We start from the raw sequence: 23,273 nt of genomic DNA on the forward strand, positions 1-23,273 counted from the left end.
CAAAATCCCCAAACAAAGCCCCTGAAACTATGCCGCGGCAAGGCACAACAGGCGCCCTAAACAGGGCCCTTAAACAACAATAATGTAATAAATTCCCCGATGGGGGCCCCTGAGAAAACCTAGCGCTAACAAAGCTAACAAGATCCAAGGTCAGGGCCTTTGAACACCTGAACTAAGATAACCGCCAAATTTGCAAGTTATTTTTGCGCTAATTGTAGTTTATTCTTTTTTTCGAGTGGAATTCCTGACGTTTATTCAAGCCAAAAGGTGCCAGAGAGAACAACTGTGCACTCCAATATGCCTCTTCAGTGATTAAAAGCTTTTCGATGTTACTTGTATTGTTTGCATTTATCTGCACTTGATCAATACACTGGAAAGAAAAGTCGTTTAAGTCGTGCGGTGTTCTGTTGAAATGCACCGCTACCTCACAAGTCTTTTTCTTGGTCAGCATAGCAGACTTGTGGTTGCGAAATCTAACTCTAAAATCTGTTGTTGTAGAGCCAATGTATTGTAAGTTACATTTCTTACACGAAGCCAAATAAATGACATTTTTTGAATCACAGGAAAGTTTCAATCGTATCTTATAGCTCTTGCTATATATTATTGCAGATTATATATTATATATATACACCTTATTCCAAAATGGCCGCCATTTTAGTATTCTTTTGTTTACTTGAAAATGAGCCCTTGTTGCCTTGTTGCAGATTATATATATATATATATATATATATATATATATATATGTATATATATATATATATATATATATATATATATATGTATATATATATATATATATATATATATATATATATATAATCTGTGCTTTTCCGCACGACACGAATTGCTAAGAAGAGAGCTGTGTAGCGTCACTGTCACGGTCAATTCATTAGTTTAAGATTGAGTGTTTGAGAGTCGCTGATACTGATGAAGAGTGCACACGTTTCGCCGAGGGCTGCTGCCGTCTATCGCGCCCAAATCTGAATTAATCACTTATTGTATATGTCTGAATTGATGAAAACCGTGTTGAAGACTTTGCACCAAAATAGCGGGCATGTTTGTGGAAAATCGCTCAGATAGTGTACATAAATATGGCCATGTCGTACTGAGAGTGCTATCTACCTGGTGTACTCTTAAGGTGGGACTTAACCTAAAAACACAACATGTTTCAAACATTTTCTGGCGGCTAAGAGTTAACTCCAAACCATGGCAAAGTATACATTTTAAAAAGCTCAAAGACCAAAGATCATGAAAAAAATATTTGTGTACCCTACGACTGTATTGTAACCTGACACCGGCTGATTAAATCTGCCACCTGCTTGGGAATGCCAGGGCTTACTTGAGAAAAAATAACTCCTACAAGAACTGATCAAAAGGAATCATTTTTACATTTTACAAAAGAAGACAAATAGCTTGCTGTGACAAGCATAGAGATTTTTGAAAAGTTAAAAACACGTGAAATGATGGCCAGTTAAATCTGATGCAGAAAATCTAGCGTACGTTTCAATACATAACTTCGACAGAATGCACTGGATGGAAAAGCTCTATGCTTATCCCACAGGACGTACTCAGAACAACAAATCCTGAAAATTTCAGCACAATTGAATAAATCCTTCTCAAGATATCTTTTCTCGAAGGCGAAAAGAACTCGTTTTGAGAAAACGAGCTTTAAACTTACAGTAACAGTACTAGTCCAAATAAAACTTCAATACCTTAAGATTCGGGTTCCGTGAAAAACAAAACTTCGAATTTCTTTCAGAATTTTGGGTTAGGTCCCGCCTTAATAGAGGCCGTACCATGCCTATACAAGCCTTTGAAGTCGCTGCAAATGAGTCCAACGAGCCAAACAAAGCTAAATTAGAGCTTAAATTGATCATTTGATTCGCGGCACTAATCTAGACATGCTGAACCTCTGCGATTTCACCTAAATGACCTCACTATGTCTTTACTGTGGGTTAAATTAGCCAATCATGGCGACAAGAGCATGGTAGGCAGTGGCTTTCTAAAGGCCTGCATTGTCCTAAATGGACTGAACAAGAGCTTCCTACATCGAGAATCGATTGAACTTCAAACAAACTAGGCCATAATTATGATTCAGCGAGAACACTCAACAAGCCACGCACATAAATTTCTTCCGCGCTAGCGAATCACAGACAGTTCTGATAGTTAGCTAAGCCGAGAACGCCTAAAATTGATAAAAGAAGGAAATTCTAGCTACTCACGATCAGCGCTTGACCTGATGTTCTTCACTCCGTTCGTAGCCATGTCTTGCTCGCAAATAGCAATGTCCCGGATGTAATTGAATTTCAACGAGCGGGCAAGTACCATATCCAGACTTCAAAAGATTTTTTTCTAAGTCTTTAGCCCCATCAAAGTTCAGACCACAGAACGCCAACAGCAGCTAGAAATGTCTAGTCCATTGCACGTCTAAGCCCTAAATTGATGTGGCTAAAGATCTTTGCTGTCTAAAGCAAGCACAACATTATCGCCACAGTGCAAACGGCCGTACTATTACGGGGCTAAATGTTGACCCGTTTACACATCTCTGGCCCGCCTCACGTACGATAATGGACGACGCTTGCTAGCAAATCGTTAGACTTGCGCCTTCATCGGACTTAATGATGTCCTCGGGCAGACTTCCTTTAGACAGCAAATACAGAACGCTAACCGGTCGGCTCCTTGTCAGAGTCACCGCGCGAACTGAATTCAGACGAGTGTAGCCTGGGCTAGATAAATAACTCACGACTGCCATCGCGGGTCCACGCTCACGCGGGACCTCCGCGACTTGCGTGTGTCGGGTTTTCTTAGCATTTTTTAAGGAAGTTTGGCTGTCTAGCCACATAAAAACACATCTCAGCCTAAGATACACACTTGGCATTCACTTCAACTTATAATAAATAAGCCTTTTAAAGGCTATCCGATGCACCTTAGAAATGCTCTTCTCACAATTCTGCCGGAAATCGACGGGTGCACTCAAAATATGATTCTACAGTTGTCGCAGGAGCAAAAAAATTTGGAACGCTTCACGAATTTGCGTGTCATCCTTGCGCAGGGGCCATGCTAATCTTCTCTGTATCGTTCCAATTTTAGTATATGTGCTGCCGTTAAGCGAGCACGTCTATGGCGTACATCAAACACAATATATATTAGGCTGTGTTCTGCAGCACTGAACCTTGTGGGACTTGCTTAAACTAGCCTTGAGGCTTAGGGCTTTGTTGTAAGCCTATTATTCCCACGCATCTCAACGCATGCGTGTGTGTCTGCAATATTTAATTCAAACTTTCAACAACGTTTCTGACGATTTTCCGAGACTTTTTCCGGACTTGAAGTCAAGTTAAGAAAGTTTAAATTAGTTCTTCAACTGAGTAAATTGGTCCAGGATCAACGACACATTTATTACGGAAATTTACGGAAATTTTTGGAAGCAGTAAATGCGTCACGCAGTGCCGTTGATATTTCGTCGAAGGTCTTCCTACTAGTCAAATTTTTTGGCGCCTACAATTGTATAAGCGTATGGATACCTATGATGGTTTTTTTGATTCGATAATTCTGCTGTTATTTCCAATAAGTCACAAGAAGATTTGGGAAAGTGAACTGCGTCGCGTTGAACGACGTCTCTTTTGTTTGACTTTATGAGCAGTTTGGCACTCTATTCATCCTTTCTGATCCTGTCACGCGGATGATAAATCATACCCAGAGGGGATCACATGGACTGGCGGCCAATAAAATACCATTTAGTGGTATCGTATGTCAGTGGTACGAAAATATATAATGAGTCCAAATGAAAACACGCAGTAAATTTTACAGTCGATGTTATGTTACCATATGTAAGGAGAATTTGCATCGCTTTTTTTGTTTAGCTTTTTTTATTTTTGTAATCTTTTATACAACGCTGAGATAGTCAAGTACTTTGCTCTTTTCCAATGTCATGAGAAACTTCTGGAAACTTTAATATCCTTTCCCATTTCACAATATCATTAATCTCATGCTTTAATACGCTATTTTCAATTTAAATATGGGGTTGATTTTCCAATTAGATCGTCAACGCTACAACTATCCCTCTCAGGAAATGATCTATCTTCATTTTCGCTCTAAATTTCCCGCGTAAACGTTTCAATCACGTTGCACTAGAGGCCGCGTTATCTTTTTCCAGCGGTTGCACACTTGGGACATGCGCATAAGACCTAAATAAGCGTAAATGTGACTAGACGCATTTATGATAGCTTTATAGCAACTTTACATTTGGTCTAGCAAAGTATCGCTTTGCGCAAACTTTACATGGCGCGTAAAGGAACGTGGATCTGGTTTTTCAACTTTAAGCTGCATTAACGCAAGCTTTACGTCCGACGGCGTACGTCTACCTTTACGTGCCTTTACGGGCATGTAAAACTGGCGTAAAGTTGCGTAACGAAACGCAACTTTAAGTTTCTGTAAATCTCTTTTTTTATGCTGTGGTTTTGGACAAACTGAGCTTCACTTTCGCCACATAGCGGCCGAAATGGGCCCATATTCAGAGACCCTAGCTCGGCCTGTGATTTGTTGCTGGGGCCAAACTTGAGAGAATACACCTTATTCCAAAATGGCCGCCATTTTAGTATTCTTTTGTTTACTTGAAAATGAGCCCTTGTTGCCTCGTTTAAGGGAAAATATTCTTTTGAATTTCGAGTTTGAGAGCGAGGCAAACAGGGCTAATTTGCAAGTAAACAAAAGAATACTTAAATGGCGGCCATTTTGGAATAATGCGTATGAAGTGATGTGACTGCATGATCCAAACATTGAATACTCTTCTACTGGATGCCACGCAGTCTTACTGCTGGATGCTCCACGGGAGGAAATATTTGTTTAATATATATATATATATATATATATATATATATAGGCAATTGTGGAAAACGAGGACGGACAACTTCGAGCGAAAAAAATATATATATACAGTAAAAAGTCTAAGAAATCTAAAAAAAAAAGTTTAAAAATGTAATAAAAATAAACGTTTCGGTCAAAGACCTTCATCAGTTGCAGTGCAAGTGAATAATAAATTACAATAACCTTAAATAAGTTTACAGTATAAAAAATGACATAATATTACAAAGATGATTACATAACAGGGCGTGGTAACACATGAAAACGAAAAAATTAACCAATGATAAACAATCGGTGATTACTAAGCGAGATACTATGACAATGCGGTACAAAACTCAAAAGACACAAACCAAATAAGAATAAATAATCGAATATAATACAAATAAGATTAATGTCAAAAAAGTAACGCGATTCGTCGAGTCAGCCTAAAGTGTGAAGGGACCCGCGTGTAAAATATTCAATGTTCAAAAAAGGCGGTCCCAAAATCCCCAAACAAAGCCCCTGAAACTATGCCGCGGCAAGGCACAACAGGCGCCCTAAACAGGGCCCTTAAACAACAATAATGTAATAAATTCCCCGATGGGGGCCCCTGAGAAAACCTAGCGCTAACAAAGCTAACAAGATCCAAGGTCAGGGCCTTTGAACACCTGAACTAAGATAACCGCCAAATTTGCAAGTTATTTTTGCGCTAATTGTAGTTTATTCTTTTTTTCGAGTGGAATTCCTGACGTTTATTCAAGCCAAAAGGTGCCAGAGAGAACAACTGTGCACTCCAATATGCCTCTTCAGTGATTAAAAGCTTTTCGATGTTACTTGTATTGTTTGCATTTATCTGCACTTGATCAATACACTGGAAAGAAAAGTCGTTTAAGTCGTGCGGTGTTCTGTTGAAATGCACCGCTACCTCACAAGTCTTTTTCTTGGTCAGCATAGCAGACTTGTGGTTGCGAAATCTAACTCTAAAATCTGTTGTTGTAGAGCCAATGTATTGTAAGTTACATTTCTTACACGAAGCCAAATAAATGACATTTTTTGAATCACAGGAAAGTTTCAATCGTATCTTATAGCTCTTGCTATATATTATTGCAGATTATATATTATATATATACACCTTATTCCAAAATGGCCGCCATTTTAGTATTCTTTTGTTTACTTGAAAATGAGCCCTTGTTGCCTTGTTGCAGATTATATATATATATATATATATGTATATATATATATATATATATATATGTATATATATATATATATATATATGTATATATATATATATATATATATATATATATATAATCTGTGCTTTTCCGCACGACACGAATTGCTAAGAAGAGAGCTGTGTAGCGTCACTGTCACGGTCAATTCATTAGTTTAAGATTGAGTGTTTGAGAGTCGCTGATACTGATGAAGAGTGCACACGTTTCGCCGAGGGCTGCTGCCGTCTATCGCGCCCAAATCTGAATTAATCACTTATTGTATATGTCTGAATTGATGAAAACCGTGTTGAAGACTTTGCACCAAAATAGCGGGCATGTTTGTGGAAAATCGCTCAGATAGTGTACATAAATATGGCCATGTCGTACTGAGAGTGCTATCTACCTGGTGTACTCTTAAGGTGGGACTTAACCTAAAAACACAACATGTTTCAAACATTTTCTGGCGGCTAAGAGTTAACTCCAAACCATGGCAAAGTATACATTTTAAAAAGCTCAAAGACCAAAGATCATGAAAAAAATATTTGTGTACCCTACGACTGTATTGTAACCTGACACCGGCTGATTAAATCTGCCACCTGCTTGGGAATGCCAGGGCTTACTTGAGAAAAAATAACTCCTACAAGAACTGATCAAAAGGAATCATTTTTACATTTTACAAAAGAAGACAAATAGCTTGCTGTGACAAGCATAGAGATTTTTGAAAAGTTAAAAACACGTGAAATGATGGCCAGTTAAATCTGATGCAGAAAATCTAGCGTACGTTTCAATACATAACTTCGACAGAATGCACTGGATGGAAAAGCTCTATGCTTATCCCACAGGACGTACTCAGAACAACAAATCCTGAAAATTTCAGCACAATTGAATAAATCCTTCTCAAGATATCTTTTCTCGAAGGCGAAAAGAACTCGTTTTGAGAAAACGAGCTTTAAACTTACAGTAACAGTACTAGTCCAAATAAAACTTCAATACCTTAAGATTCGGGTTCCGTGAAAAACAAAACTTCGAATTTCTTTCAGAATTTTGGGTTAGGTCCCGCCTTAATAGAGGCCGTACCATGCCTATACAAGCCTTTGAAGTCGCTGCAAATGAGTCCAACGAGCCAAACAAAGCTAAATTAGAGCTTAAATTGATCATTTGATTCGCGGCACTAATCTAGACATGCTGAACCTCTGCGATTTCACCTAAATGACCTCACTATGTCTTTACTGTGGGTTAAATTAGCCAATCATGGCGACAAGAGCATGGTAGGCAGTGGCTTTCTAAAGGCCTGCATTGTCCTAAATGGACTGAACAAGAGCTTCCTACATCGAGAATCGATTGAACTTCAAACAAACTAGGCCATAATTATGATTCAGCGAGAACACTCAACAAGCCACGCACATAAATTTCTTCCGCGCTAGCGAATCACAGACAGTTCTGATAGTTAGCTAAGCCGAGAACGCCTAAAATTGATAAAAGAAGGAAATTCTAGCTACTCACGATCAGCGCTTGACCTGATGTTCTTCACTCCGTTCGTAGCCATGTCTTGCTCGCAAATAGCAATGTCCCGGATGTAATTGAATTTCAACGAGCGGGCAAGTACCATATCCAGACTTCAAAAGATTTTTTTCTAAGTCTTTAGCCCCATCAAAGTTCAGACCACAGAACGCCAACAGCAGCTAGAAATGTCTAGTCCATTGCACGTCTAAGCCCTAAATTGATGTGGCTAAAGATCTTTGCTGTCTAAAGCAAGCACAACATTATCGCCACAGTGCAAACGGCCGTACTATTACGGGGCTAAATGTTGACCCGTTTACACATCTCTGGCCCGCCTCACGTACGATAATGGACGACGCTTGCTAGCAAATCGTTAGACTTGCGCCTTCATCGGACTTAATGATGTCCTCGGGCAGACTTCCTTTAGACAGCAAATACAGAACGCTAACCGGTCGGCTCCTTGTCAGAGTCACCGCGCGAACTGAATTCAGACGAGTGTAGCCTGGGCTAGATAAATAACTCACGACTGCCATCGCGGGTCCACGCTCACGCGGGACCTCCGCGACTTGCGTGTGTCGGGTTTTCTTAGCATTTTTTAAGGAAGTTTGGCTGTCTAGCCACATAAAAACACATCTCAGCCTAAGATACACACTTGGCATTCACTTCAACTTATAATAAATAAGCCTTTTAAAGGCTATCCGATGCACCTTAGAAATGCTCTTCTCACAATTCTGCCGGAAATCGACGGGTGCACTCAAAATATGATTCTACAGTTGTCGCAGGAGCAAAAAAATTTGGAACGCTTCACGAATTTGCGTGTCATCCTTGCGCAGGGGCCATGCTAATCTTCTCTGTATCGTTCCAATTTTAGTATATGTGCTGCCGTTAAGCGAGCACGTCTATGGCGTACATCAAACACAATATATATTAGGCTGTGTTCTGCAGCACTGAACCTTGTGGGACTTGCTTAAACTAGCCTTGAGGCTTAGGGCTTTGTTGTAAGCCTATTATTCCCACGCATCTCAACGCATGCGTGTGTGTCTGCAATATTTAATTCAAACTTTCAACAACGTTTCTGACGATTTTCCGAGACTTTTTCCGGACTTGAAGTCAAGTTAAGAAAGTTTAAATTAGTTCTTCAACTGAGTAAATTGGTCCAGGATCAACGACACATTTATTACGGAAATTTACGGAAATTTTTGGAAGCAGTAAATGCGTCACGCAGTGCCGTTGATATTTCGTCGAAGGTCTTCCTACTAGTCAAATTTTTTGGCGCCTACAATTGTATAAGCGTATGGATACCTATGATGGTTTTTTTGATTCGATAATTCTGCTGTTATTTCCAATAAGTCACAAGAAGATTTGGGAAAGTGAACTGCGTCGCGTTGAACGACGTCTCTTTTGTTTGACTTTATGAGCAGTTTGGCACTCTATTCATCCTTTCTGATCCTGTCACGCGGATGATAAATCATACCCAGAGGGGATCACATGGACTGGCGGCCAATAAAATACCATTTAGTGGTATCGTATGTCAGTGGTACGAAAATATATAATGAGTCCAAATGAAAACACGCAGTAAATTTTACAGTCGATGTTATGTTACCATATGTAAGGAGAATTTGCATCGCTTTTTTTGTTTAGCTTTTTTTATTTTTGTAATCTTTTATACAACGCTGAGATAGTCAAGTACTTTGCTCTTTTCCAATGTCATGAGAAACTTCTGGAAACTTTAATATCCTTTCCCATTTCACAATATCATTAATCTCATGCTTTAATACGCTATTTTCAATTTAAATATGGGGTTGATTTTCCAATTAGATCGTCAACGCTACAACTATCCCTCTCAGGAAATGATCTATCTTCATTTTCGCTCTAAATTTCCCGCGTAAACGTTTCAATCACGTTGCACTAGAGGCCGCGTTATCTTTTTCCAGCGGTTGCACACTTGGGACATGCGCATAAGACCTAAATAAGCGTAAATGTGACTAGACGCATTTATGATAGCTTTATAGCAACTTTACATTTGGTCTAGCAAAGTATCGCTTTGCGCAAACTTTACATGGCGCGTAAAGGAACGTGGATCTGGTTTTTCAACTTTAAGCTGCATTAACGCAAGCTTTACGTCCGACGGCGTACGTCTACCTTTACGTGCCTTTACGGGCATGTAAAACTGGCGTAAAGTTGCGTAACGAAACGCAACTTTAAGTTTCTGTAAATCTCTTTTTTTATGCTGTGGTTTTGGACAAACTGAGCTTCACTTTCGCCACATAGCGGCCGAAATGGGCCCATATTCAGAGACCCTAGCTCGGCCTGTGATTTGTTGCTGGGGCCAAACTTGAGAGAATACACCTTATTCCAAAATGGCCGCCATTTTAGTATTCTTTTGTTTACTTGAAAATGAGCCCTTGTTGCCTCGTTTAAGGGAAAATATTCTTTTGAATTTCGAGTTTGAGAGCGAGGCAAACAGGGCTAATTTGCAAGTAAACAAAAGAATACTTAAATGGCGGCCATTTTGGAATAATGCGTATGAAGTGATGTGACTGCATGATCCAAACATTGAATACTCTTCTACTGGATGCCACGCAGTCTTACTGCTGGATGCTCCACGGGAGGAAATATTTGTTTAATATATATATATATATATATATATATATATATATATATAGGCAATTGTGGAAAACGAGGACGGACAACTTCGAGCGAAAAAAATATATATATACAGTAAAAAGTCTAAGAAATCTAAAAAAAAAAGTTTAAAAATGTAATAAAAATAAACGTTTCGGTCAAAGACCTTCATCAGTTGCAGTGCAAGTGAATAATAAATTACAATAACCTTAAATAAGTTTACAGTATAAAAAATGACATAATATTACAAAGATGATTACATAACAGGGCGTGGTAACACATGAAAACGAAAAAATTAACCAATGATAAACAATCGGTGATTACTAAGCGAGATACTATGACAATGCGGTACAAAACTCAAAAGACACAAACCAAATAAGAATAAATAATCGAATATAATACAAATAAGATTAATGTCAAAAAAGTAACGCGATTCGTCGAGTCAGCCTAAAGTGTGAAGGGACCCGCGTGTAAAATATTCAATGTTCAAAAAAGGCGGTCCCAAAATCCCCAAACAAAGCCCCTGAAACTATGCCGCGGCAAGGCACAACAGGCGCCCTAAACAGGGCCCTTAAACAACAATAATGTAATAAATTCCCCGATGGGGGCCCCTGAGAAAACCTAGCGCTAACAAAGCTAACAAGATCCAAGGTCAGGGCCTTTGAACACCTGAACTAAGATAACCGCCAAATTTGCAAGTTATTTTTGCGCTAATTGTAGTTTATTCTTTTTTTCGAGTGGAATTCCTGACGTTTATTCAAGCCAAAAGGTGCCAGAGAGAACAACTGTGCACTCCAATATGCCTCTTCAGTGATTAAAAGCTTTTCGATGTTACTTGTATTGTTTGCATTTATCTGCACTTGATCAATACACTGGAAAGAAAAGTCGTTTAAGTCGTGCGGTGTTCTGTTGAAATGCACCGCTACCTCACAAGTCTTTTTCTTGGTCAGCATAGCAGACTTGTGGTTGCGAAATCTAACTCTAAAATCTGTTGTTGTAGAGCCAATGTATTGTAAGTTACATTTCTTACACGAAGCCAAATAAATGACATTTTTTGAATCACAGGAAAGTTTCAATCGTATCTTATAGCTCTTGCTATATATTATTGCAGATTATATATTATATATATACACCTTATTCCAAAATGGCCGCCATTTTAGTATTCTTTTGTTTACTTGAAAATGAGCCCTTGTTGCCTTGTTGCAGATTATATATATATATATATATATATATATGTATATATATATATATATATATATATATGTATATATATATATATATATATATATGTATATATATATATATATATATATATATATATAATCTGTGCTTTTCCGCACGACACGAATTGCTAAGAAGAGAGCTGTGTAGCGTCACTGTCACGGTCAATTCATTAGTTTAAGATTGAGTGTTTGAGAGTCGCTGATACTGATGAAGAGTGCACACGTTTCGCCGAGGGCTGCTGCCGTCTATCGCGCCCAAATCTGAATTAATCACTTATTGTATATGTCTGAATTGATGAAAACCGTGTTGAAGACTTTGCACCAAAATAGCGGGCATGTTTGTGGAAAATCGCTCAGATAGTGTACATAAATATGGCCATGTCGTACTGAGAGTGCTATCTACCTGGTGTACTCTTAAGGTGGGACTTAACCTAAAAACACAACATGTTTCAAACATTTTCTGGCGGCTAAGAGTTAACTCCAAACCATGGCAAAGTATACATTTTAAAAAGCTCAAAGACCAAAGATCATGAAAAAAATATTTGTGTACCCTACGACTGTATTGTAACCTGACACCGGCTGATTAAATCTGCCACCTGCTTGGGAATGCCAGGGCTTACTTGAGAAAAAATAACTCCTACAAGAACTGATCAAAAGGAATCATTTTTACATTTTACAAAAGAAGACAAATAGCTTGCTGTGACAAGCATAGAGATTTTTGAAAAGTTAAAAACACGTGAAATGATGGCCAGTTAAATCTGATGCAGAAAATCTAGCGTACGTTTCAATACATAACTTCGACAGAATGCACTGGATGGAAAAGCTCTATGCTTATCCCACAGGACGTACTCAGAACAACAAATCCTGAAAATTTCAGCACAATTGAATAAATCCTTCTCAAGATATCTTTTCTCGAAGGCGAAAAGAACTCGTTTTGAGAAAACGAGCTTTAAACTTACAGTAACAGTACTAGTCCAAATAAAACTTCAATACCTTAAGATTCGGGTTCCGTGAAAAACAAAACTTCGAATTTCTTTCAGAATTTTGGGTTAGGTCCCGCCTTAATAGAGGCCGTACCATGCCTATACAAGCCTTTGAAGTCGCTGCAAATGAGTCCAACGAGCCAAACAAAGCTAAATTAGAGCTTAAATTGATCATTTGATTCGCGGCACTAATCTAGACATGCTGAACCTCTGCGATTTCACCTAAATGACCTCACTATGTCTTTACTGTGGGTTAAATTAGCCAATCATGGCGACAAGAGCATGGTAGGCAGTGGCTTTCTAAAGGCCTGCATTGTCCTAAATGGACTGAACAAGAGCTTCCTACATCGAGAATCGATTGAACTTCAAACAAACTAGGCCATAATTATGATTCAGCGAGAACACTCAACAAGCCACGCACATAAATTTCTTCCGCGCTAGCGAATCACAGACAGTTCTGATAGTTAGCTAAGCCGAGAACGCCTAAAATTGATAAAAGAAGGAAATTCTAGCTACTCACGATCAGCGCTTGACCTGATGTTCTTCACTCCGTTCGTAGCCATGTCTTGCTCGCAAATAGCAATGTCCCGGATGTAATTGAATTTCAACGAGCGGGCAAGTACCATATCCAGACTTCAAAAGATTTTTTTCTAAGTCTTTAGCCCCATCAAAGTTCAGACCACAGAACGCCAACAGCAGCTAGAAATGTCTAGTCCATTGCACGTCTAAGCCCTAAATTGATGTGGCTAAAGATCTTTGCTGTCTAAAGCAAGCACAACATTATCGCCACAGTGCAAACGGCCGTACTATTACGGGGCTAAATGTTGACCCGTTTACACATCTCTGGCCCGCCTCACGTACGATAATGGACGACGCTTGCTAGCAAATCGTTAGACTTGCGCCTTCATCGGACTTAATGATGTCCTCGGGCAGACTTCCTTTAGACAGCAAATACAGAACGCTAACCGGTCGGCTCCTTGTCAGAGTCACCGCGCGAACTGAATTCAGACGAGTGTAGCCTGGGCTAGATAAATAACTCACGACTGCCATCGCGGGTCCACGCTCACGCGGGACCTCCGCGACTTGCGTGTGTCGGGTTTTCTTAGCATTTTTTAAGGAAGTTTGGCTGTCTAGCCACATAAAAACACATCTCAGCCTAAGATACACACTTGGCATTCACTTCAACTTATAATAAATAAGCCTTTTAAAGGCTATCCGATGCACCTTAGAAATGCTCTTCTCACAATTCTGCCGGAAATCGACGGGTGCACTCAAAATATGATTCTACAGTTGTCGCAGGAGCAAAAAAATTTGGAACGCTTCACGAATTTGCGTGTCATCCTTGCGCAGGGGCCATGCTAATCTTCTCTGTATCGTTCCAATTTTAGTATATGTGCTGCCGTTAAGCGAGCACGTCTATGGCGTACATCAAACACAATATATATTAGGCTGTGTTCTGCAGCACTGAACCTTGTGGGACTTGCTTAAACTAGCCTTGAGGCTTAGGGCTTTGTTGTAAGCCTATTATTCCCACGCATCTCAACGCATGCGTGTGTGTCTGCAATATTTAATTCAAACTTTCAACAACGTTTCTGACGATTTTCCGAGACTTTTTCCGGACTTGAAGTCAAGTTAAGAAAGTTTAAATTAGTTCTTCAACTGAGTAAATTGGTCCAGGATCAACGACACATTTATTACGGAAATTTACGGAAATTTTTGGAAGCAGTAAATGCGTCACGCAGTGCCGTTGATATTTCGTCGAAGGTCTTCCTACTAGTCAAATTTTTTGGCGCCTACAATTGTATAAGCGTATGGATACCTATGATGGTTTTTTTGATTCGATAATTCTGCTGTTATTTCCAATAAGTCACAAGAAGATTTGGGAAAGTGAACTGCGTCGCGTTGAACGACGTCTCTTTTGTTTGACTTTATGAGCAGTTTGGCACTCTATTCATCCTTTCTGATCCTGTCACGCGGATGATAAATCATACCCAGAGGGGATCACATGGACTGGCGGCCAATAAAATACCATTTAGTGGTATCGTATGTCAGTGGTACGAAAATATATAATGAGTCCAAATGAAAACACGCAGTAAATTTTACAGTCGATGTTATGTTACCATATGTAAGGAGAATTTGCATCGCTTTTTTTGTTTAGCTTTTTTTATTTTTGTAATCTTTTATACAACGCTGAGATAGTCAAGTACTTTGCTCTTTTCCAATGTCATGAGAAACTTCTGGAAACTTTAATATCCTTTCCCATTTCACAATATCATTAATCTCATGCTTTAATACGCTATTTTCAATTTAAATATGGGGTTGATTTTCCAATTAGATCGTCAACGCTACAACTATCCCTCTCAGGAAATGATCTATCTTCATTTTCGCTCTAAATTTCCCGCGTAAACGTTTCAATCACGTTGCACTAGAGGCCGCGTTATCTTTTTCCAGCGGTTGCACACTTGGGACATGCGCATAAGACCTAAATAAGCGTAAATGTGACTAGACGCATTTATGATAGCTTTATAGCAACTTTACATTTGGTCTAGCAAAGTATCGCTTTGCGCAAACTTTACATGGCGCGTAAAGGAACGTGGATCTGGTTTTTCAACTTTAAGCTGCATTAACGCAAGCTTTACGTCCGACGGCGTACGTCTACCTTTACGTGCCTTTACGGGCATGTAAAACTGGCGTAAAGTTGCGTAACGAAACGCAACTTTAAGTTTCTGTAAATCTCTTTTTTTATGCTGTGGTTTTGGACAAACTGAGCTTCACTTTCGCCACATAGCGGCCGAAATGGGCCCATATTCAGAGACCCTAGCTCGGCCTGTGATTTGTTGCTGGGGCCAAACTTGAGAGAATACACCTTATTCCAAAATGGCCGCCATTTTAGTATTCTTTTGTTTACTTGAAAATGAGCCCTTGTTGCCTCGTTTAAGGGAAAATATTCTTTTGAATTTCGAGTTTGAGAGCGAGGCAAACAGGGCTAATTTGCAAGTAAACAAAAGAATACTTAAATGGCGGCCATTTTGGAATAATGCGTATGAAGTGATGTGACTGCATGATCCAAACATTGAATACTCTTCTACTGGATGCCACGCAGTCTTACTGCTGGATGCTCCACGGGAGGAAATATTTGTTTAATATATATATATATATATATATATATATATATATATATATATAGGCAATTGTGGAAAACGAGGACGGACAACTTCGAGCGAAAAAAATATATATATACAGTAAAAAGTCTAAGAAATCTAAAAAAAAAAGTTTAAAAATGTAATAAAAATAAACGTTTCGGTCAAAGACCTTCATCAGTTGCAGTGCAAGTGAATAATAAATTACAATAACCTTAAATAAGTTTACAGTATAAAAAATGACATAATATTACAAAGATGATTACATAACAGGGCGTGGTAACACATGAAAACGAAAAAATTAACCAATGATAAACAATCGGTGATTACTAAGCGAGATACTATGACAATGCGGTACAAAACTCAAAAGACACAAACCAAATAAGAATAAATAATCGAATATAATACAAATAAGATTAATGTCAAAAAAGTAACGCGATTCGTCGAGTCAGCCTAAAGTGTGAAGGGACCCGCGTGTAAAATATTCAATGTTCAAAAAAGGCGGTCCCAAAATCCCCAAACAAAGCCCCTGAAACTATGCCGCGGCAAGGCACAACAGGCGCCCTAAACAGGGCCCTTAAACAACAATAATGTAATAAATTCCCCGATGGGGGCCCCTGAGAAAACCTAGCGCTAACAAAGCTAACAAGATCCAAGGTCAGGGCCTTTGAACACCTGAACTAAGATAACCGCCAAATTTGCAAGTTATTTTTGCGCTAATTGTAGTTTATTCTTTTTTTCGAGTGGAATTCCTGACGTTTATTCAAGCCAAAAGGTGCCAGAGAGAACAACTGTGCACTCCAATATGCCTCTTCAGTGATTAAAAGCTTTTCGATGTTACTTGTATTGTTTGCATTTATCTGCACTTGATCAATACACTGGAAAGAAAAGTCGTTTAAGTCGTGCGGTGTTCTGTTGAAATGCACCGCTACCTCACAAGTCTTTTTCTTGGTCAGCATAGCAGACTTGTGGTTGCGAAATCTAACTCTAAAATCTGTTGTTGTAGAGCCAATGTATTGTAAGTTACATTTCTTACACGAAGCCAAATAAATGACATTTTTTGAATCACAGGAAAGTTTCAATCGTATCTTATAGCTCTTGCTATATATTATTGCAGATTATATATTATATATATACACCTTATTCCAAAATGGCCGCCATTTTAGTATTCTTTTGTTTACTTGAAAATGAGCCCTTGTTGCCTTGTTGCAGATTATATATATATATATATATATATATATGTATATATATATATATATATATATATATGTATATATATATATATATATATATATGTATATATATATATATATATATATATATATAATCTGTGCTTTTCCGCACGACACGAATTGCTAAGAAGAGAGCTGTGTAGCGTCACTGTCACGGTCAATTCATTAGTTTAAGATTGAGTGTTTGAGAGTCGCTGATACTGATGAAGAGTGCACACGTTTCGCCGAGGGCTGCTGCCGTCTATCGCGCCCAAATCTGAATTAATCACTTATTGTATATGTCTGAATTGATGAAAACCGTGTTGAAGACTTTGCACCAAAATAGCGGGCATGTTTGTGGAAAATCGCTCAGATAGTGTACATAAATATGGCCATGTCGTACTGAGAGTGCTATCTACCTGGTGTACTCTTAAGGTGGGACTTAACCTAAAAACACAACATGTTTCAAACATTTTCTGGCGGCTAAGAGTTAACTCCAAACCATGGCAAAGTATACATTTTAAAAAGCTCAAAGACCAAAGATCATGAAAAAAATATTTGTGTACCCTACGACTGTATTGTAACCTGACACCGGCTGATTAAATCTGCCACCTGCTTGGGAATGCCAGGGCTTACTTGAGAAAAAATAACTCCTACAAGAACTGATCAAAAGGAATCATTTTTACATTTTACAAAAGAAGACAAATAGCTTGCTGTGACAAGCATAGAGATTTTTGAAAAGTTAAAAACACGTGAAATGATGGCCAGTTAAATCTGATGCAGAAAATCTAGCGTACGTTTCAATACATAACTTCGACAGAATGCACTGGATGGAAAAGCTCTATGCTTATCCCACAGGACGTACTCAGAACAACAAATCCTGAAAATTTCAGCACAATTGAATAAATCCTTCTCAAGATATCTTTTCTCGAAGGCGAAAAGAACTCGTTTTGAGAAAACGAGCTTTAAACTTACAGTAACAGTACTAGTCCAAATAAAACTTCAATACCTTAAGATTCGGGTTCCGTGAAAAACAAAACTTCGAATTTCTTTCAGAATTTTGGGTTAGGTCCCGCCTTAATAGAGGCCGTACCATGCCTATACAAGCCTTTGAAGTCGCTGCAAATGAGTCCAACGAGCCAAACAAAGCTAAATTAGAGCTTAAATTGATCATTTGATTCGCGGCACTAATCTAGACATGCTGAACCTCTGCGATTTCACCTAAATGACCTCACTATGTCTTTACTGTGGGTTAAATTAGCCAATCATGGCGACAAGAGCATGGTAGGCAGTGGCTTTCTAAAGGCCTGCATTGTCCTAAATGGACTGAACAAGAGCTTCCTACATCGAGAATCGATTGAACTTCAAACAAACTAGGCCATAATTATGATTCAGCGAGAACACTCAACAAGCCACGCACATAAATTTCTTCCGCGCTAGCGAATCACAGACAGTTCTGATAGTTAGCTAAGCCGAGAACGCCTAAAATTGATAAAAGAAGGAAATTCTAGCTACTCACGATCAGCGCTTGACCTGATGTTCTTCACTCCGTTCGTAGCCATGTCTTGCTCGCAAATAGCAATGTCCCGGATGTAATTGAATTTCAACGAGCGGGCAAGTACCATATCCAGACTTCAAAAGATTTTTTTCTAAGTCTTTAGCCCCATCAAAGTTCAGACCACAGAACGCCAACAGCAGCTAGAAATGTCTAGTCCATTGCACGTCTAAGCCCTAAATTGATGTGGCTAAAGATCTTTGCTGTCTAAAGCAAGCACAACATTATCGCCACAGTGCAAACGGCCGTACTATTACGGGGCTAAATGTTGACCCGTTTACACATCTCTGGCCCGCCTCACGTACGATAATGGACGACGCTTGCTAGCAAATCGTTAGACTTGCGCCTTCATCGGACTTAATGATGTCCTCGGGCAGACTTCCTTTAGACAGCAAATACAGAACGCTAACCGGTCGGCTCCTTGTCAGAGTCACCGCGCGAACTGAATTCAGACGAGTGTAGCCTGGGCTAGATAAATAACTCACGACTGCCATCGCGGGTCCACGCTCACGCGGGACCTCCGCGACTTGCGTGTGTCGGGTTTTCTTAGCATTTTTTAAGGAAGTTTGGCTGTCTAGCCACATAAAAACACATCTCAGCCTAAGATACACACTTGGCATTCACTTCAACTTATAATAAATAAGCCTTTTAAAGGCTATCCGATGCACCTTAGAAATGCTCTTCTCACAATTCTGCCGGAAATCGACGGGTGCACTCAAAATATGATTCTACAGTTGTCGCAGGAGCAAAAAAATTTGGAACGCTTCACGAATTTGCGTGTCATCCTTGCGCAGGGGCCATGCTAATCTTCTCTGTATCGTTCCAATTTTAGTATATGTGCTGCCGTTAAGCGAGCACGTCTATGGCGTACATCAAACACAATATATATTAGGCTGTGTTCTGCAGCACTGAACCTTGTGGGACTTGCTTAAACTAGCCTTGAGGCTTAGGGCTTTGTTGTAAGCCTATTATTCCCACGCATCTCAACGCATGCGTGTGTGTCTGCAATATTTAATTCAAACTTTCAACAACGTTTCTGACGATTTTCCGAGACTTTTTCCGGACTTGAAGTCAAGTTAAGAAAGTTTAAATTAGTTCTTCAACTGAGTAAATTGGTCCAGGATCAACGACACATTTATTACGGAAATTTACGGAAATTTTTGGAAGCAGTAAATGCGTCACGCAGTGCCGTTGATATTTCGTCGAAGGTCTTCCTACTAGTCAAATTTTTTGGCGCCTACAATTGTATAAGCGTATGGATACCTATGATGGTTTTTTTGATTCGATAATTCTGCTGTTATTTCCAATAAGTCACAAGAAGATTTGGGAAAGTGAACTGCGTCGCGTTGAACGACGTCTCTTTTGTTTGACTTTATGAGCAGTTTGGCACTCTATTCATCCTTTCTGATCCTGTCACGCGGATGATAAATCATACCCAGAGGGGATCACATGGACTGGCGGCCAATAAAATACCATTTAGTGGTATCGTATGTCAGTGGTACGAAAATATATAATGAGTCCAAATGAAAACACGCAGTAAATTTTACAGTCGATGTTATGTTACCATATGTAAGGAGAATTTGCATCGCTTTTTTTGTTTAGCTTTTTTTATTTTTGTAATCTTTTATACAACGCTGAGATAGTCAAGTACTTTGCTCTTTTCCAATGTCATGAGAAACTTCTGGAAACTTTAATATCCTTTCCCATTTCACAATATCATTAATCTCATGCTTTAATACGCTATTTTCAATTTAAATATGGGGTTGATTTTCCAATTAGATCGTCAACGCTACAACTATCCCTCTCAGGAAATGATCTATCTTCATTTTCGCTCTAAATTTCCCGCGTAAACGTTTCAATCACGTTGCACTAGAGGCCGCGTTATCTTTTTCCAGCGGTTGCACACTTGGGACATGCGCATAAGACCTAAATAAGCGTAAATGTGACTAGACGCATTTATGATAGCTTTATAGCAACTTTACATTTGGTCTAGCAAAGTATCGCTTTGCGCAAACTTTACATGGCGCGTAAAGGAACGTGGATCTGGTTTTTCAACTTTAAGCTGCATTAACGCAAGCTTTACGTCCGACGGCGTACGTCTACCTTTACGTGCCTTTACGGGCATGTAAAACTGGCGTAAAGTTGCGTAACGAAACGCAACTTTAAGTTTCTGTAAATCTCTTTTTTTATGCTGTGGTTTTGGACAAACTGAGCTTCACTTTCGCCACATAGCGGCCGAAATGGGCCCATATTCAGAGACCCTAGCTCGGCCTGTGATTTGTTGCTGGGGCCAAACTTGAGAGAATACACCTTATTCCAAAATGGCCGCCATTTTAGTATTCTTTTGTTTACTTGAAAATGAGCCCTTGTTGCCTCGTTTAAGGGAAAATATTCTTTTGAATTTCGAGTTTGAGAGCGAGGCAAACAGGGCTAATTTGCAAGTAAACAAAAGAATACTTAAATGGCGGCCATTTTGGAATAATGCGTATGAAGTGATGTGACTGCATGATCCAAACATTGAATACTCTTCTACTGGATGCCACGCAGTCTTACTGCTGGATGCTCCACGGGAGGAAATATTTGTTTAATATATATATATATATATATATATATATATATATATATATATATATATAGGCAATTGTGGAAAACGAGGACGGACAACTTCGAGCGAAAAAAATATATATATACAGTAAAAAGTCTAAGAAATCTAAAAAAAAAAGTTTAAAAATGTAATAAAAATAAACGTTTCGGTCAAAGACCTTCATCAGTTGCAGTGCAAGTGAATAATAAATTACAATAACCTTAAATAAGTTTACAGTATAAAAAATGACATAATATTACAAAGATGATTACATAACAGGGCGTGGTAACACATGAAAACGAAAAAATTAACCAATGATAAACAATCGGTGATTACTAAGCGAGATACTATGACAATGCGGTACAAAACTCAAAAGACACAAACCAAATAAGAATAAATAATCGAATATAATACAAATAAGATTAATGTCAAAAAAGTAACGCGATTCGTCGAGTCAGCCTAAAGTGTGAAGGGACCCGCGTGTAAAATATTCAATGTTCAAAAAAGGCGGTCCCAAAATCCCCAAACAAAGCCCCTGAAACTATGCCGCGGCAAGGCACAACAGGCGCCCTAAACAGGGCCCTTAAACAACAATAATGTAATAAATTCCCCGATGGGGGCCCCTGAGAAAACCTAGCGCTAACAAAGCTAACAAGATCCAAGGTCAGGGCCTTTGAACACCTGAACTAAGATAACCGCCAAATTTGCAAGTTATTTTTGCGCTAATTGTAGTTTATTCTTTTTTTCGAGTGGAATTCCTGACGTTTATTCAAGCCAAAAGGTGCCAGAGAGAACAACTGTGCACTCCAATATGCCTCTTCAGTGATTAAAAGCTTTTCGATGTTACTTGTATTGTTTGCATTTATCTGCACTTGATCAATACACTGGAAAGAAAAGTCGTTTAAGTCGTGCGGTGTTCTGTTGAAATGCACCGCTACCTCACAAGTCTTTTTCTTGGTCAGCATAGCAGACTTGTGGTTGCGAAATCTAACTCTAAAATCTGTTGTTGTAGAGCCAATGTATTGTAAGTTACATTTCTTACACGAAGCCAAATAAATGACATTTTTTGAATCACAGGAAAGTTTCAATCGTATCTTATAGCTCTTGCTATATATTATTGCAGATTATATATTATATATATACACCTTATTCCAAAATGGCCGCCATTTTAGTATTCTTTTGTTTACTTGAAAATGAGCCCTTGTTGCCTTGTTGCAGATTATATATATATATATATATATATATATATATATATGTATATATATATATATATATATATATGTATATATATATATATATATATATATATATATATATATATATATATATATATATATATATAATCTGTGCTTTTCCGCACGACACGAATTGCTAAGAAGAGAGCTGTGTAGCGTCACTGTCACGGTCAATTCATTAGTTTAAGATTGAGTGTTTGAGAGTCGCTGATACTGATGAAGAGTGCACACGTTTCGCCGAGGGCTGCTGCCGTCTATCGCGCCCAAATCTGAATTAATCACTTATTGTATATGTCTGAATTGATGAAAACCGTGTTGAAGACTTTGCACCAAAATAGCGGGCATGTTTGTGGAAAATCGCTCAGATAGTGTACATAAATATGGCCATGTCGTACTGAGAGTGCTATCTACCTGGTGTACTCTTAAGGTGGGACTTAACCTAAAAACACAACATGTTTCAAACATTTTCTGGCGGCTAAGAGTTAACTCCAAACCATGGCAAAGTATACATTTTAAAAAGCTCAAAGACCAAAGATCATGAAAAAAATATTTGTGTACCCTACGACTGTATTGTAACCTGACACCGGCTGATTAAATCTGCCACCTGCTTGGGAATGCCAGGGCTTACTTGAGAAAAAATAACTCCTACAAGAACTGATCAAAAGGAATCATTTTTACATTTTACAAAAGAAGACAAATAGCTTGCTGTGACAAGCATAGAGATTTTTGAAAAGTTAAAAACACGTGAAATGATGGCCAGTTAAATCTGATGCAGAAAATCTAGCGTACGTTTCAATACATAACTTCGACAGAATGCACTGGATGGAAAAGCTCTATGCTTATCCCACAGGACGTACTCAGAACAACAAATCCTGAAAATTTCAGCACAATTGAATAAATCCTTCTCAAGATATCTTTTCTCGAAGGCGAAAAGAACTCGTTTTGAGAAAACGAGCTTTAAACTTACAGTAACAGTACTAGTCCAAATAAAACTTCAATACCTTAAGATTCGGGTTCCGTGAAAAACAAAACTTCGAATTTCTTTCAGAATTTTGGGTTAGGTCCCGCCTTAATAGAGGCCGTACCATGCCTATACAAGCCTTTGAAGTCGCTGCAAATGAGTCCAACGAGCCAAACAAAGCTAAATTAGAGCTTAAATTGATC

The 23,273-nt window shown here is 38.7% G+C and overlaps 4 non-coding genes across 4 annotated transcripts; all 4 read right to left on the reverse strand.

Annotated features, from left to right (window-relative positions):
* Window positions 1–3,007: 3,007 nt before the first annotated feature.
* On the reverse strand, window positions 3,008–3,116 carry LOC149099025 (U6 spliceosomal RNA). Its single transcript, XR_016204015.1, has one exon. It is a non-coding gene; the product is annotated as a U6 spliceosomal RNA (small nuclear RNA).
* Window positions 3,117–8,341: 5,225 nt separating this feature from the next.
* Window positions 8,342–8,450, reverse strand: LOC149099026 (U6 spliceosomal RNA). Its single transcript, XR_016204016.1, has one exon. It is a non-coding gene; the product is annotated as a U6 spliceosomal RNA (small nuclear RNA).
* Window positions 8,451–13,689: 5,239 nt separating this feature from the next.
* LOC149099027 (U6 spliceosomal RNA) lies at window positions 13,690–13,798 on the reverse strand. The gene has a single exon (XR_016204017.1). It is a non-coding gene; the product is annotated as a U6 spliceosomal RNA (small nuclear RNA).
* A 5,241-nt stretch (window positions 13,799–19,039) lies between these two features.
* LOC149099028 (U6 spliceosomal RNA) lies at window positions 19,040–19,148 on the reverse strand. Its single transcript, XR_016204018.1, has one exon. It is a non-coding gene; the product is annotated as a U6 spliceosomal RNA (small nuclear RNA).
* Window positions 19,149–23,273: the final 4,125 nt, after the last annotated feature.

The sequence above is a fragment of the Orbicella faveolata genome, unplaced genomic scaffold (assembly GCF_042242905.1).
Source record: "Orbicella faveolata isolate gen_17 unplaced genomic scaffold, um_ofav_v1 contig_46, whole genome shotgun sequence".
Lineage (NCBI taxonomy): Eukaryota > Metazoa > Cnidaria > Anthozoa > Scleractinia > Merulinidae > Orbicella > Orbicella faveolata.